This window comes from Arachis ipaensis, chromosome B06, assembly GCF_000816755.2.
Source record: "Arachis ipaensis cultivar K30076 chromosome B06, Araip1.1, whole genome shotgun sequence".
Taxonomy (NCBI): Eukaryota; Viridiplantae; Streptophyta; class Magnoliopsida; order Fabales; family Fabaceae; genus Arachis; species Arachis ipaensis.
In genome coordinates, this window is record NC_029790.2 from 61,808,766 (window position 1) to 61,818,758 (window position 9,993).

Sequence of the window (9,993 nt, forward strand, 5' to 3'; positions counted from 1 at the left end):
CCTATTTTAGTTCTCTTTGATTCTAGAACACAGCTTTTTAGAGTCTTGGTCGTGGCCCTAAGCACTTTGTTTTCCAGTATTACCACCGGATACATAAATGCCACAGACACTTAACTGGGTGAACCCTTTCGGATTGTGATTCAACTTTGCTAGAATCCCCAGATAGAGGTGTCCAGAGTTCTTAAGCACACTCTTTTTACTTTGGATCACGACTTTAACTGCTCAGTCTTAAGCTTTTCATTTGACACCTTCACACCACAAGCACATGGTTAGGGACATCTTGGTTGAGCCGCTTAGGCCAAGATTTTATTTTCTTTTGACCCTCCTAACCATTGATGCTCAAAGCCTTGGATCCTTTTACCCTTGCCTTTTGGTTTAAAGGGTTATTGGCTTTTTCTGCTTTGCCTTTTTTCGCATGCATGTATACATTTTTTTCTTTTATTCTAACATGCTTTTTCTTTTTCTTTTTGCTGCTTTTTCTTGCTTCAAAAATTAATTTATTTAGGATTTTTCAGATTACCAATAATACTTCTCCTTTTCATCATTCTTTTAAGAGCTAACATTCTTAATTCCAATTTCAAATATGAATTGTTCGTTCATACATTCACGAAACAAAAGCAATGCCACCACATCAAGATAATTGAACTATTCTTAAGATCAACTTGAAATTCATGTATCTCTCAATTCTTTTCAAAATAAAATTTTCTTTTAAGGTGAGAGATATATGGAACATTTTATAACTTTAAGACATAGATGATCATGCAACAAGAACAAGAGAGCATACAATAAAACCTAACAGAAAACAGAAAAATAACATAAGAAAAGGGAATTAAGAGAACAAATCCACCTTAGTGATGGTGGCTACTACTCCTCCTTGAGGATCCAATGTAGTGCTTGATCTTCTAATTATCACGCCCTTGTCTATGTTGTTCTTCCCTCATAGCTCTCTAATCTTCTTTATTTCATGGAGGACGGTGGAGTGCTCTTGATGTTCCAACCTCATTTGCTCCACGTTTGAGCTCCACTCTCCTAGAGAGGTATTCAGTTGATCCCAAAAAATTTTGGGGAGGAAAATACATCCCTTGAGACATCTCAGGGATTTCTATTGAGGCGGCTCCACATGCTCTTGCTGTGGTCCATGTGCCGGCTCTTTAACATGCTCCATCCTTCTTTTAGTGATGGGCTTGTCCTCTTCGATGACAATTCTTGCTAAATTGCATATGTGACAAATGAGATGAGGGAAGTGGAGGCAAGTGCCTTTCCCTTCCTCTTTCTTGAGGTTTCACCAGTCTTTGGTGCCATACATAAGAGTGGTAGAAGTCAAAAAGGAAGGCTTTTGCAACACCAAACTTGGAGTTAATAGTCAAAATCGTCCCTAAAAGATACCTCAATGTCTATTTTCGTCCTCAAAAGATAAAGTTAACCAAAATAGTCCTCGAAAGATAACCGAGTTATTCACGTTCGTCCTTCCGTCATCTCCCTCACTGAGTTGGCTAACGTTAGCTAACATGTGACGTTAACTGCCATCGTAGCAGACGCCTAGGTGTCCCCTGCTATTGCTGACAAGGTAACTATGCTGAAATAGTTCAAATCAGTCCCTTAGTCTTTGTACCCTAATCTTCAATTCAATGATAAATAAGTCACATTCAATAATCAGAGGTTGAAGATTCAACACCTTCACAACAATAGGTCTTTCAAATTGGACAAGTGTTCCTTTATATACAGAGCCAAAGCTTCCGGTGCCAACTAGATTTGATGAAGAAAATCCGTCAGTTGCTTGATGTAGCTCTCCATAAGAAACCTTCAAGAACCTATGTTCCAGTGATGGTGAAGAAGATAATGTTTTGGGCTGTGATGTGTGCGGCTTCTATGATGGTATAGAATTTCCTCAATTGGATGAATTCTCGTTGCAAGTATAGTTCTACACCAACAAAGAATCCTCACATGCAAAAAAATTTGGTTGTCACAAGTACAAACCCCAATAAAAATTTACCGAAGTATTTAGACTCCGGGTCATCTCACGAGGATGGCAATGAAGTGGTCAATTATTGGCTATGAAGGGGCAAAGGGGGTTTGATTAATAAGAGGGCAAGAAATTAAATGACAAAACACGTAAATCAAGCAAGTAATTAAAAGAAGCAAGATAAAGGACTCTTGGCTAAGACTTAGGTAATTGAGATCACTATTCTTGTCAACAATTCAAACATTGATAATTATGCGAAACCGAGCTCATTAGGTCTACTCACTAAAGGCTTAAGTACGTAATGTCTACTCCTAGGCTTGGAGTACATCAAATGGCTTGATCAACATCAATCCATAAGTTCCAACCTAGCTACTAATCAACTTAGTAGTAGGCTAGAGTCAATGGTTATCAAATTGATCCCCAAGGGTCCTAGATTTACCATTTCAATGAAGCCCAAGGACTCAAGATCACTCAATCCCCTTAGCCTAGGCCAAGGGTCAAGAGGACTACTCAAAAACTATAGAAAACATTATATCAAACACCTAATATGCAATAGAAGTAAACATCACAAAATGCTAAAATTAGGGAAACCTACAACTATCATAAGCAAGAACTCAACAATGTCAATGAATGTAACATAAAAGAGATATGGAAAGATAAATTTGCATTAAAAGGAATTTAGATCCACAATGTTCATCAACATAAAAGATAGCAAAATGAGAATTTAACATTACAACTAAGAAAGACAAGATGTAGACGTGAGAAATTGTAAAAGAACCAAGATGAAATCAAGTAATTAATTCAAGATCCAAGACATTTTAACCTAATCCTAACCTAATTCTAGAGAGAAGAGGGAGCTTCTCTCTCTAGAAAACTAACTAAAGGCTCATATTGACTAACTAATTGCTCCCCCTTGCTTGGACTTCAATTCTGCATGAAATACACTCATAAACAAGTTGGATTTGGGCCTGGACAGCTCAGAAATTGCCGCTAGCGTTTTGCCCTTAAGTGGGTCACATGCTAGTATCGGGGCGTATGCGCCATGTGCGCGTGCGCATCGATTGGCTGTTTCTTCATCCGCGCGGATGCGTCATATACGCGTGCGTGTATCTAGGCAAAATCACTTCTGCGCGTGCGCATCTTGTACGCGTGCGCGTCCATCAATGCATTCCCAATTTTTTTTGTTTCTTCATGCATTCTCCACTTTGTATGCTTTTCTCCTCATTTCTTCCATCCAATACTCGCCTTATGAACCTGAAACCACTCATCAAACACATCAAGGCGTCAAATGGAATTAAAGTGAATTAAAATCATCAATTTAATGGCCTAAAAAGCATGTTTTTACACTTAAGTACAATTCAAGGGAGAATTACAAAACCATGCTATTTCATTGAATAAATGTGAGAAAAAGTGATAAAATCCCCTAAAATAAGCAGAAGATAAACAATAAAATCGGGGTTTATCAAATCTCCTCACACTTAAACTAAGTATGTCCTCATGCTGAAATCAAGAAAGAAGCAAAGGGATCAACTTTTATTCAATGCAAACTAACTAAATGCAATCTATCTATATGCAACCTATTTACATGAATGCAATGGCTTAGTCAAAATAAATCAATCTCCAAGAATACATATGCAAGCACAAGGGCTAAGGCAATAGCAATCAAGCAAACTACAATTGGATTGAATCATTGGAAGATTTTCCAAACTTGCAAGAAAAGATGATCATGGGTGGAAACATGTAATTGAGCAATCGAATCCTCACCGGATGTGTATCCGCTCTAGGCACTCTAGTGTATGGGGTTGATTCACTCAATTCTCCCGCAATCATGCTTTCTAAGATTTGTTTTTCATCTAACAATCAACAATTATTTTATGCATGCATACAAATATCATGAGGGCTTTCCCATAGGTTGTAATGGGGCTAGGGTTAAGGTAGGATGCATATGGTCAAGTGAGCTTAAGATTTGAATCTTTGATTAACTTAAACTTCCCACCTAACCTATGACAACCTATACAATTCTAAACAATCCTTACTACCCATTCTTCACTTTTACATACACTCATGTATTCTCTTTTGATCACCACACATATGCATTGATTATTATTAAACTTTGAACCTTGGGACATTTTTGTCCCCTTTTTGTTTCAGATGGTTTTTTTTATGGAAACATATACAAGAACATCAATGCATATGGTTTACACATGATTAATACATGAGTATGTACCCAATTTCTAAAATTTTTCAACAAAAACACATACACACTTTTATCTCTACCCAATGTACCCAACTTTTCCAAAATCAAATGATGAACACTCTCACTAGCCTGAGCTAATTAAAGATCCAAACAAGGGACATTTATTATTTTTCACTTAAGCTTGTAATGTGTTTCAATTAAGAATAAGTGAGTTAAGCATAGGCTCAAAATTAGCTAGCAATGGAAGATAAAAGGTTGGCTATTTGGGTAAGTGAGCTATTTGAACAATAGCCTCAATCATATAAATGTATGTATACACAAAGTAATGGACATAAAGAATCAAACAAATCAAAGATTACAATCATAGGAAGAGAATAATGCACACAAGAATGAAAATAAGTGGTTATATGATGTAACCACATAATTAGGCTCAAAACTCTCATGCTTGTGTTCTTTGCTCAAAACATGATCCACAAAGTGTATTAATCAAGCAAGTTAAAAAAAATTTTTCAACCAATTGGAGTGGTGCTCTAGAAATGGAATTCTTAGAAATTTTCATTATATTGACTAAGCTTATTCTAATGCAAGCTTGTGATTTAGAAAATTTTTAAAAATTTTCCCTAGTTTACCCTCATATATATATATGTAATACAGGTGTGCAACAACAAAAATAAGGGTATCCACAATAGCAAATATATACAATAATCCCAAAATGATTTCAAAGATAAAGTGCAAGAATAAAATGCGAAATAAAATAAAGTGGCAGAAACTAGAGGATAAATGTCTAAAAATTCACCACATAAATGCTATTCACCGGTCACAAACGGTGATCTCCCAACACTTTAGGATGAAGCATCGTCCTCGATGCTACTACTGAAGCTCGGGATGGGGGTCAACAGTCGCGCCGGGCTGTGGCTCAGGCTCAGGCTGTGGTACTGACTGTGAGTCCTCAGGGGTGGCCTGTGTCTCTGGGGGTGCATCTTGATGAGTCAGCTCCTCACCATGCTCCTCCTCCTGATCCTGCTCGTCGGAGGTAGGAGAGTCTGGAAGCGGAGGTAGCTCAATGCCCTGTGAGATAAACACCTGGTCTATGCGGTCGAGACGTCGTATGATACCACGCTCACTGCACTCTATGAAGCGAAACAGGCGCTGCACCAACAGGTATGTCGGCTCGGGTGCTGGTGGTGGTGGCAAGGATGCTGCGGCTGAAGTAGAGGGGGGGTCCTGCTGCTGCTGCTGATGATGAAGGCGGAGCTTCCTCCACACTACTCTGGCTCGAGAACGGCGTCTGGGTGGAGGCTTCTCGTGCACCCACCCACCCCATGGAAAAGTAACCTCCTTGTCGTCGTCATCTGGGGGTGGTGGTATCACATCATCGTCCTCCCATGGGACATCAGCTAGCTCAATCATGCTGGTGACCAGTGTAGAGAATGGCAAGAGCCCACGGATATGTGCGCGCCACATACTCTGCCTGATCAGCCGAGGGAAGTCTACCTCCTTCCCCTCCATGACACAGCCAATAAGAACTAGCATGTCCATCGAAATCTCTGAGCAGTGAGTGGTGGACAAGACATAATGGGCGAATATATGTTGCCAAGCCTTAGCCTCTCTCGACAGATAGGTGAATAGCATCCCCTTGGGCTTCTTGTTGCCAGAATCCATCACCCAAGGGGCGTCTGGTGTGGCAATCACGCGCTTAAGCGCCTCATAATCAAAAGTCATGCAGTGGATAGATACCTCTGCTTGTTGATAGGCGCATGTGTCATCAGTACGAGGTTGACAAAGCAATGCCTCCCCAATAGCTGCCTCAGTGATCAAGATCTCTCTACCCCTTAGAAGGACTGAATCAAGAGTGGCACGGAAAAAGTTGCAGTAGAATTCTCTCACCCACGAAATGTTTATCCTCCGCAAATCTCTATCAACAAAGTCCATGCCCAACTCCACAATATGGCTATTGATGGCGCGTCTCACATCATTGGGAAGGACTAGTTTCTTTTCAATATTCAGGTTCGTCTTCCGGTATTTATGGAAGCGAAGCTCACAGTAGAGGTTGGGAAATTTGATTGGGTCAATGGATGGGAGTAGCTGATTCTCTATGTCCACGTCATTCAGCGGATTCTTAGCATAATTAGCATAAGGAGAAGGGGTAGAGGCTTTAGAGCGCTTTCTCTTCTTTGAAGTAGTGGCTATAGCTTTTCCTTTGTCTGACATCCTGAAAAATAGATATAATATGGTATAAGCAATTAGCCAAGTATATGTATAGCACTTAAAGTAAGGCATACTCATGAAGTGAGTGAAGAAAATAGAATTCTTGGAATGCAAGTAACAGAATTCAAAATTCAAACCAAGTCACAAACCAAGAGATCAAACCACAATTGCACAATGCTTATTCATTAAGCCTAAGAAACGCCATATTCAAAAGAATGATCAAAAGAGTTAAGTTGAGAACTAAAAGAGAAGTTAGTAGGTCAAACAAGTTAGAAGTTAGAGAAATGGTTCAAAAGTTAGTGATATGACGGTTATCGGCTCAATTAAAAGAAGTGTACAAAATAGGGGTGTAAGCATACTCACAACCATGAAATGCATATAGTCATTGATGATGACATATGATATTGCCAAAAAGCAACCAATATGAAAACAAGTCATCAATCAATGTAAGGATCATTAGGGTTGTATTAAGTGGTGTTGGTAAAATCGAAACTTTGAAAAAATAAGTCAATCAAGAAACATTCAACATCCAATTCAATGAGGCATAAAAGTCACAAGTTCAAACAAGAATGGAAAACCTCATGATCCATATGACTTAATGCAAATTAGGTATGAATATAATGAATCAATTAGCCACATAGATTAAAAACCTTTAAACTTGTGAGTTTGTGCAAAAGAGGCACAAAATCTCCAAGGAATTTCAAGCTCATGGTCAAGTTGAAAATTCAATTGAACTATTCAATGCATAAAAGTAAGTTGACATCACAAGTAAGCAAAGAAAGTTATAAGCATGACCAAAACTTTCAGGGAAGCTCAAGAGAAAATTTCCAAATCCATTTAGCGAACAAGATTCTATTGACACATAATTTCATCAAATAGAAGCTTGTTGCATCAATTAAAACAATGTTAATTCATGAGATATGGTTAGGAAAAATTCGGCAGCATTTCGGCAGTAAATTGGCCATTTCCCAAATTCAAACAATCAATTCAGCTTCCATATGAATTCATTAATAATTAAAAACACAAAAATCATATGTGAGTTCATATGAATGGAACAAATATTCCAATCTTTTAGCAGCAAAACATCAAAAAGTAATTTAAACTAAACCAGCCAGCAACAAATAACATTCTTTCCAGAAACAATGTACAGAAATACTGGCTCAAACATAGCACCAACACAGAGTGAAACAGGAATTCAGCAAAAATCCTCACTGCACAAGCAAGCAACATGAATCCACACAAATGCTCCTAACTGAACCCAGTGATTAGACTCAAATTAAGATAAGACTCAGCATCAACCAGGCAGGACAAGGCAGCAATAAATCAGTATGCAGCAGCATCAATCAAGCCAAATTGGCATAGGAGCAAACCATACAGCACAAACAAAGCAAGAAAACTAATAGAATGACAACACTTTCAATCATCATTATTCAAAACAAACCTAAATCCACTATCTAGCTCAGATTCTCTAACCACCTAATCAACTAACATGTATTTCTAACTAACTAATCTAATTAACAAAATTAACATAAGGTAGTAAAGAAAACAGAACAGAGGAAAGACAGAGACTTGGAAGCAGACCAGAAGCAGAAACGGGAGAAAGGGACAAAGGCAGCAGCAAGGCGGTGCTGCTAATGGCGGTGCTCACGGTAGCGCACTTAGTCATGGTGGCGGGACAGGTTGCTAGTGGGAGGAGTCAGAGAGTGAACAGAGCAAGGGGAGAAGTGAGAAGGAGAAAGTGAGGAAGCGAGAAAGAAGAAGGGAGGGAAGGAAGAGAGGTGAGGGCGGTGGCGACGGTGATGGTGTCGGTGGAGGTGGCCGGTCGGTTGCTGGTTGCAGAGGCGATGGTGGTGGTTATGGGGGAAAGAAGAGGGAGAGACGTTGGGAAAGGGAGTGGAGGGGCTGTGCGAATGCGCTAGGGCTCTCGCATCCCTAGGTAAGTGAAATTTTGAATCCACGCGAGTGTGCACAGTGCGCGTCCGCGTGGGTGGGAAAATAAGGAACTGGCGCGGAAGCGTTGATAAACCACTATTTCATGGTTTATCTTGTGCTCAATTGAATGGTTTTCATCAACTCTTTACCCACTTATTCATATTATTTGCATGGTTTTACATTTGCCTTCCTAATTATGTGCTTTGATTGAAAACATACTTCTTTGATCTTATATTTGCTTATTATTAATCCTTTCTTATTACCATTATATGCCTTGATATGTGTGTTAAGTGTTTTCAGATATTATAAGGCAGGAATGGTTTGGAGGAAGGAAAGGAAGCATGCAAAAGTGGAAGGAATGCAAGAAGTTGGAGAAATTGCTAAGCTGTCCAGCCTGACCTCTCTGCACTCAAACGCCTATAACTTTAGCTACAGAGATCCAAACAACGCGGTTCTAGTTGCGTTGGAAAGCTAACGTCCGGGGCTTCGATTTGATATATAATATACTATCGTTTCCCTAACGCTAGGCGACGTGACTGCGTGATCCATGCGGCCGCGTCGCAGTGACGGAAATCCAGCGTGGCAAAATTCGAAACTAGTGAATTCTGGACTGTTTTTTACCCAGTTTACAGCCCAGAAAACACAGATTATAGGCTATAAAGTGGGGGACTGCATCCATTCATAAGGAGGCTTTCACAATTCACAATTTTAGGAGTAGATGTAGTTTTTAGAGAGAGAGGTTCTCTCCTCTCTCTTAGGATTAGGATTTAGGATTTCTCTTAGTTTTAGGAGTGCCTCTAAATCCCAGGTTCAATGTTCTTCAGTTATTATTTCTCTTCTACTTTTAGATACTCTAATACTTTTATTTGTTAATTACTTATGTTGCCCATTTGATTCATAAATCTTTCATGTTAGATTGGATTGCTTTTATTAATATAATTTGAGGAATTTTCATATTTAATTTTGCTTTGCTTTATTTATATTGATGCTATTTAATTTAGATATTTTCTTCCTTTTGGCTTTGGTTAAGTAATTGGTAACGCTTGAGCTGTCAATAAAGCAGTAATTGAAATTGGGAGTTGCTCCAATAACTCTAGTCTTTCCATCGGAATTGACTAGGACCTGAGGATTAAGCTAATTAATCCACTTGATCTACCTTCATAGTTAGAGGTTAATAAAGTGAGATTAAAATCCAAATTTCATCGCAATTGATAAGGATAGGACCTCCAGTTCTAATACCTTGCCAAGAGTTTATTTTTATTATTATTATTTTATATTACTTGTCATATAACATATTCCCACCTTACTTCCTAATAAACCCCAATTTACAAACTCATAACCAATAATAAGAACATACTTCCCTGCAATTCCTTGAGAAGACGACCCGAGGTTTGAATACTCGGTTAACAATTTTTAAAGGGTTTTGTTACTTGTGACAACCAAAACGTTTGTACGAAGGGATTTTTGTCAGTTTAGAGACTATATCTACAACGCGACTGTTTTTATGACATTCTTTACTGGCAAAAATCCCAACGTCAAAATGGCGCCGTTGCCGGGGAATTGCAAACGTGTGCCTTATTATTGGTTATTGTAAATATTTTCTCTTGCTTGTTTATTTGTTTTTATTTTTGTTTTTATTTTTGCTTTTTCATAAATTAAGAGGTTATTGATTTTTATTTAGTTATTTAAAAAA

The 9,993-nt window shown here is 38.6% G+C and overlaps 1 pseudogene; it reads right to left on the minus strand.

Annotated features, from left to right (window-relative positions):
* The window catches only part of LOC110263757, a 17,517-nt pseudogene continuing 9,115 nt past the window's right edge, over positions 1,592 to 9,993 (minus strand).